The sequence below is a fragment of the Schistocerca piceifrons genome, unplaced genomic scaffold (genome assembly GCF_021461385.2).
Source record: "Schistocerca piceifrons isolate TAMUIC-IGC-003096 unplaced genomic scaffold, iqSchPice1.1 HiC_scaffold_187, whole genome shotgun sequence".
Lineage (NCBI taxonomy): Eukaryota > Metazoa > Arthropoda > Insecta > Orthoptera > Acrididae > Schistocerca > Schistocerca piceifrons.
Genome location: NW_025727756.1, coordinates 1 through 7500, shown reverse-complemented (window position 1 = coordinate 7500; position 7500 = coordinate 1). Strand labels below are relative to the sequence as shown.

The 7500-nt window shown below is 54.9% G+C and overlaps 2 non-coding genes and 1 pseudogene across 2 annotated transcripts; all 3 read right to left on the bottom strand.

Annotated features, from left to right (window-relative positions):
* Nucleotides 1-622, bottom strand: part of LOC124741100 — a 4222-nt pseudogene extending 3600 nt beyond the window's left edge.
* A 188-nt stretch (nt 623-810) lies between these two features.
* On the bottom strand, nt 811-965 carry LOC124741099. The gene has a single exon (XR_007009912.1). It is a non-coding gene; the product is annotated as a 5.8S ribosomal RNA (ribosomal RNA).
* A 352-nt stretch (nt 966-1317) lies between these two features.
* LOC124741104 lies at nt 1318-3225 on the bottom strand. Its single transcript, XR_007009915.1, has one exon. It is a non-coding gene; the product is annotated as a small subunit ribosomal RNA (ribosomal RNA).
* Between the last annotated feature and the right edge of the window lie 4275 nt (nt 3226-7500).

Below are 7500 nucleotides of genomic sequence, written 5' to 3'. Positions count from 1 at the left end.
CTACTAGGGGAGAAGTGCGGCCCACCGCACACCGGAACGGCCCCACCCCGCGGCGAGTGGAAAGGCAACCGGACACGACCCCGCCGCGGATTGCTCCGCGCGGGCGGCCGGCCCCATCTGCCGAGGGCGGAGGCCAGTGGCCGGATGGGCGTGAATCTCACCCGTTCGACCTTTCGGACTTCTCACGTTTACCCCAGAACGGTTTCACGTACTTTTGAACTCTCTCTTCAAAGTTCTTTTCAACTTTCCCTCACGGTACTTGTTCGCTATCGGTCTCGTGGTCATATTTAGTCTCAGATGGAGTTTACCACCCACTTGGAGCTGCACTCTCAAGCAACCCGACTCGAAGGAGAGGTCCCGCCGACGCTCGCACCGGCCGCTACGGGCCTGGCACCCTCTACGGGCCGTGGCCTCATTCAAGTTGGACTTGGGCTCGGCGCGAGGCGTCGGGGTAGTGGACCCTCCCAAACACCACATGCCACGACAGGCGGCAGCCTGCGGGGTTCGGTGCTGGACTCTTCCCTGTTCGCTCGCCGCTACTGGGGGAATCCTTGTTAGTTTCTTTTCCTCCGCTTAGTAATATGCTTAAATTCAGCGGGTAGTCTCGCCTGCTCTGAGGTCGTTGTACGAGGTGTCGCACGCCACACCGCCAGCCGGCTGTGCACGCTACCGAGAAAGTACCGGTATGCGAACCGCCAGGCGACGGGCGCGCATCGCACGTTTGAGGAGACGCGGCCGGCCCCACAGGCGGCCGCGACACTCCCAGGTCTGCGAAGCGGGGCAAACGCCGCGCGCTTCAGTATACGTAGCCGACCCTCAGCCAGACGTGGCCCGGGAACGGAATCCATGGACCGCAATGTGCGTTCGAAACGTCGATGTTCATGTGTCCTGCAGTTCACATGTCGACGCGCAATTTGCTGCGTTCTTCATCGACCCACGAGCCGAGTGATCCACCGTCCTGGGTGATCTTTTCTCAAGTTTCCGCCGTCTCTTTCGAGACGGTCGCATAGGCGGGAGTGAGGCGTGTGGCGGCCCCTGTTCCAGCGTTCTGTGTCCAACGGCCTCACGGCCGACGGGCGTCGTACGGCTCCACACCGGAGCGGACAGGCACTCGGGCGAAAGTCATTCAAAACCGGCGCCAGGCGCCAGGTGCCGCAGGCCAGCCGCTCCAGCGCTTCAGCGCTCGTACCACACAACATTGCCGCTAGTTTTGAGAGGCACGCGTGGTTCCGCACGCGGCGCACGGCTACTGCGAGCCGTACAGGTAGCGTGTTGCGCGACACGACACGCACATCGAAAGACATGCAGTCTAGTCGGTAATGATCCTTCCGCAGGTTCACCTACGGAAACCTTGTTACGACTTTTACTTCCTCTAAATGATCAAGTTTGGTCATCTTTCCGGTAGCATCGGCAACGACAGAGTCAATGCCGCGTACCAGTCCGAAGACCTCACTAAATCATTCAATCGGTAGTAGCGACGGGCGGTGTGTACAAAGGGCAGGGACGTAATCAACGCGAGCTTATGACTCGCGCTTACTGGGAATTCCTCGTTCATGGGGAACAATTGCAAGCCCCAATCCCTAGCACGAAGGAGGTTCAGCGGGTTACCCCGACCTTTCGGCCTAGGAAGACACGCTGATTCCTTCAGTGTAGCGCGCGTGCGGCCCAGAACATCTAAGGGCATCACAGACCTGTTATTGCTCAATCTCGTGCGGCTAGAAGCCGCCTGTCCCTCTAAGAAGAAAAGTAATCGCTGACAGCACGAAGGATGTCACGCGACTAGTTAGCAGGCTAGAGTCTCGTTCGTTATCGGAATTAACCAGACAAATCGCTCCACCAACTAAGAACGGCCATGCACCACCACCCACCGAATCAAGAAAGAGCTATCAATCTGTCAATCCTTCCGGTGTCCGGGCCTGGTGAGGTTTCCCGTGTTGAGTCAAATTAAGCCGCAGGCTCCACTCCTGGTGGTGCCCTTCCGTCAATTCCTTTAAGTTTCAGCTTTGCAACCATACTTCCCCCGGAACCCAAAAGCTTTGGTTTCCCGGAGGCTGCCCGCCGAGTCATCGGAGGAACTGCGGCGGATCGCTGGCTGGCATCGTTTATGGTTAGAACTAGGGCGGTATCTGATCGCCTTCGAACCTCTAACTTTCGTTCTTGATTAATGAAAACATACTTGGCAAATGCTTTCGCTTCTGTTCGTCTTGCGACGATCCAAGAATTTCACCTCTAACGTCGCAATACGAATGCCCCCGCCTGTCCCTATTAATCATTACCTCGGGTTCCGAAAACCAACAAAATAGAACGAGGTCCTATTCCATTATTCCATGCACACAGTATTCAGGCGGGCTTGCCTGCTTTAAGCACTCTAATTTGTTCAAAGTAAACGTGCCGGCCCACCGAGACACTCAATAAAGAGCACCCTGGTAGGATTTCAACGGGGTCCGCCTCGGGACGCACGAGCACGCACGGGGCGGTCGCACGCCTTCGGCTCGCCCCACCGGCAGGACGTCCCACGATACATGCCAGTTAAACACCGACGGGCGGTGAACCAACAGCGTGGGACACAAATCCAACTACGAGCTTTTTAACCGCAACAACTTTAATATACGCTATTGGAGCTGGAATTACCGCGGCTGCTGGCACCAGACTTGCCCTCCAATAGATACTCGTTAAAGGATTTAAAGTGTACTCATTCCGATTACGGGGCCTCGGATGAGTCCCGTATCGTTATTTTTCGTCACTACCTCCCCGTGCCGGGAGTGGGTAATTTGCGCGCCTGCTGCCTTCCTTGGATGTGGTAGCCGTTTCTCAGGCTCCCTCTCCGGAATCGAACCCTGATTCCCCGTTACCCGTTACAACCATGGTAGGCGCAGAACCTACCATCGACAGTTGATAAGGCAGACATTTGAAAGATGCGTCGCCGGTACGAGGACCGTGCGATCAGCCCAAAGTTATTCAGAGTCACCAAGGCAAACGGACCGGACGAGCCGACCGATTGGTTTTGATCTAATAAAAGCGTCCCTTCCATCTCTGGTCGGGACTCTGTTTGCATGTATTAGCTCTAGAATTACCACAGTTATCCAAGTAACGTGGGTACGATCTAAGGAACCATAACTGATTTAATGAGCCATTCGCGGTTTCACCTTAATGCGGCTTGTACTGAGACATGCATGGCTTAATCTTTGAGACAAGCATATGACTACTGGCAGGATCAACCAGGGAGCTGCGTCAACTAGAGCTGAGCAGCCGGCCGCCCGGGAGTGTGTCCCGGGGGCCCGCGCGAACACGCAAGCGTCCGCTCAATCATTCTGCAAACAGGAGGAGGCTGAGCTCCCCTGCACAATACACCTCGAAACCCTCTCAGGTCCCGGCGGCGCGCAGCGCCGTCCCAAGTACTTGGTCGGGTTCGAGAGAGGCGCAATCGCCCGGAGTTAGGCGAGTAGACGCTTTCGGTGCGACCACCCGTGCTCCCAACTGAGCTTGCCGCTGCCGACAGAGGCCCGGGAGCGTGCTGTCGTGGCATTGCCGGCGGGAGACAACACGCGCCACCTACGGTGACCGGCAGCTCCAACGCCAGCGCCACAGAAGGACAAAAGCCCCACTTGGGTGCCGAAGCGAACTCTCCCAGCACAGCGCACACGCCAACACATCCGCACAGCTGCGATACAAACCACCAGCGAGAACCGCTGGGGCGACCGAGCAGCAGACGGCGTCGCGGCGCCGAGCGCCGGGCGGCGGCGCATCCTCAACGCACACAGTCCTCAATCGGACCAGCACACTGCAGATGTCCACCGCGCTTCGCACCGGGCCCGCGAGGACCTACTTTGGCCGCACGGCGCCGCGCGCAGGGTGCGCCGGCGCGCAGCTGCGACGCCTGCCGCGTCCGTCGGCCGGCGCGCCTGCCACTGGCCGCCCCCACCAGCCGGCTGTAGCGCGTGCGCCCACGCACCGCGCGGCCAGCACGCCGGGAGGCGCCCCCTCACCGGCCGGGGACGGTCCCACCCAGCCACCGCCGCGTATCGCTTCACACCCAGATGCCGTTCAGTTTCGTCGGCATGGTGGGTATCGCTGGAACAACCGGTTAGTACCTCAACCTATCGTCGCCATCACCGATTCACCCCTAGCGAGAACAACCGCACCACAACGGGTTACCATTTCTTCATTTGCGTAACTTCACCAGAAAACGTAGGCGTCCATCGCCATTTGCAACTTCAACCATTATTGCATGCCTGTGTCAGGTGTCACGCCACACTACGTCTGCCCACATACACGCAACAAAATGTGCACGCCTAGACAATACGTGGAAGGTGGCCCCCGTACGTATGCGATGTCCATTGCTCGAACGACTGTCAACCGGCTTCTGTAGCATGTCGCAGATATGGAACGCGCTGCACCATGCCATCACGGTGTGTGAGGAGAGACGACTAGGTCCGAATACATCAACAGACAGCTCATGCTGATCGCCATCCACGGCGTCCGTTCCTCCCACACGTCTCTATGGCGTACCACACTGCAATCCAGCTCTCATAGGGAGACGACACGTAGCTGCGTGCACAATATTTGCACTGTATGGTCCGCCGTTTTTGGGCGCAGTCGTTGTACGGTCACACATGTGCCACGATGTATCATTCAGTACATAAGGACGAATGTGCAGTACAGATTGTGGTTCACGCGTACGACATCAGCGGACAGTTGACACAGGCCGCACCACAACGTAGCCTGCGTACGTCGCATGCGAAGGGCATTGAACATGCAAACTTGTCACCAACCACCTTGCGAAGGCAGGGGGCAAGGTGGGGACGTGGGGAGAGGTGGGGGGGGGGGGGGGGCGGCATGTACGCCCTGCTGCCATCCACATTACAGTGTACAGCAGGAGCATGTGGAAAGTCAGCAAGACTTGCAAGGTGTTTAACATGAAGCGATACACAGGGGAGCGGGCAGTGCGAGTAGCGAACTATATTGCGAGGGTTGCGGGTGGGCAACACTACACTAATTGAACGAGTCGTATAACAATTACAGAGCAGGTTTAGGCGACAACGTGGGTTACGATAGGCGACAACGTGGGTTACGTTAGGGGACAACGTGGGTTACGTTAGGGGACAACGTGGGTTACGTTAGGGGACAACGTGGGTTACGTTAGGGGACAACGTGGGTTACGTTAGGGGACAACGTGGGTTACGTTAGGGGACAACGTGGGTTACGTTAGGGGACAACGTGGGTTAGGTTAAGGCACAACATGGGTTAGGTTAAGGCACAACATGGGTTAGGTTAAGGCACAACATGGGTTAGGTTAAGGCACAACATGGGTTAGGTTAAGGCACAACATGGGTTAGGTTACGGCACAACATGGGTTAGGTTAAGGCACAACATGGGTTAGGTTAGGGGACAACATGGGTTAGGTTAGGGGACAACATGGGTTAGGTTAAGGCACAACATGGGTTAGGTTAAGGCACAACATGGGTTAGGTTAGGGACAACATGGGTTAGGTTAGGGCACAACATGGGTTAGGTTAGGGGACAACATGGGTTAGGTTAGGGGACAACATGGGTTAGGTTAGGGGACAACATGGGTTAGGTTAGGGGACAACATGGGTTAGGTTAGGGGACAACATGGGTTAGGTTAGGGGACAACATGGGTTAGGTTAGGGGACAACATGGGTTAGGTTAGGGGACAACATGGGTTAGGTTAAGGCACAACATGGGTTAGGTTAGGGGACAACATGGGTTAGGTTAGGGGACAACATGGGTTAGGTTAGGGGACAACATGGGTTAGGTTAGGGGACAACATGGGTTAGGTTAAGGCACAACATGGGTTAGGTTAGGGCACAACATGGGTTAGGTTAGGGCACAACATGGGTTAGGTTAGGGCACAACATGGGTTAGGTTAGGGGACAACATGGGTTAGGTTAGGGGACAACATGGGTTAGGTTAGGGGACAACATGGGTTAGGTTAGGGGACAACATGGGTTAGGTTAGGGGACAACATGGGTTAGGTTAGGGGACAACATGGGTTAGGTTAGGGGACAACATGGGTTAGGTTAGGGGACAACATGGGTTAGGTTAAGGCACAACATGGGTTAGGTTAAGGGCACAACATGGGTTAGGTTAGGGGACAACATGGGTTAGGTTAGGGGACAACATGGGTTAGGTTAGGGGACAACATGGGTTAGGTTAAGGCACAACATGGGTTAGGTTAGGGGACAACATGGGTTAGGTTAAGGCACAACATGGGTTAGGTTAGGGGACAACATGGGTTAGGTTAGGGGACAACATGGGTTAGGTTAAGGCACAACATGGGTTTAGGGTTAAGGCACAACATGGGTTAGGGTTAAGGCACAACATGGGTTAGGTTAGGGGACAACATGGGTTAGGTTAGGGGACAACAACTTGGGTTAGGTTAGGGGACAACATGGGTTAGGTTAAGGCACAACATGGGTTAGGTTAAGGCACAACATGGGTTAGGTTAGGGGACAACATGGGTTAGGTTAGGGGACAACATGGGTTAGGTTAGGGGACAACATGGGTTAGGTTAAGGCACAACATGGGTTAGGTTAGGGGACAACATGGGTTAGGTTAAGGCACAACATGGGTTAGGTTAGGGGACAACATGGGTTAGGTTAGGGGACAACATGGGTTAGGTTAAGGCACAACATGGGTTAGGTTAAGGCACAACATGGGTTAGGTTAAGGGACAACATGGGTTAGGTTAGGGGACAACTTGGGTTAGGTTAGGGGACAACATGGGTTAGGTTAAGGCACAACATGGGTTAGGTTAAGGCACAACATGGGTTAGGTTAAGGTACAACATGGGTTAGGTTAAGGTACAACATGGGTTAGGTTAGGTTACACGTTGTTGTAAGGAAAGGTGTGGGGGGGGGGGGGGGGCGGGGCGGCAGGTTCGTTGATAGTGATTATAGTAAGTGAATGCTTGTGACATGATGAGATTTGTCACGTCAGGATGCACCTTTGGCTTATTAGAGGCGGCGCTCCAATTCTATGCTTGTGTCAGACCTGTGTCTTTGACTCATGTCATTGTTTGTGCGCTGTGACAGGAGGTACTATTGTGATGTTGGGTGCACCGTTGTATAGGACATGTGTGGGTGTTGGTGCCTTATCTGCGCAATGGTGGATGTCGAAAGGGTGGGATATTCTATTTTCCGCATGGACCTCCTGGTCTGGTTGTGATAGTGTGGATTGTGTAATGTGGCGGAGAGGATGCACTGGATGTTGTTCCATGCTGGTGCTTACATATTGTATGTGCGCCTGTTAGAAGCAGAGAGTGGTGCGTGATCAGAGTGTCTGGCTGACGTGTGGTTCCCATTGTGGGCAGACTCTTTCAGCATGTATACGGACAGTTGTATATATTTTCTGTAGTTTGATGGCTCTGCATTGATTACTAATCAGCGCCGTGTGTACGGGTAATCTGGTTCCAGTCCACAATGTTCTATCTGTGTACATTAGTGACAAAGACTCCCCCCATGCAGTGGGGCTCGGTCTGT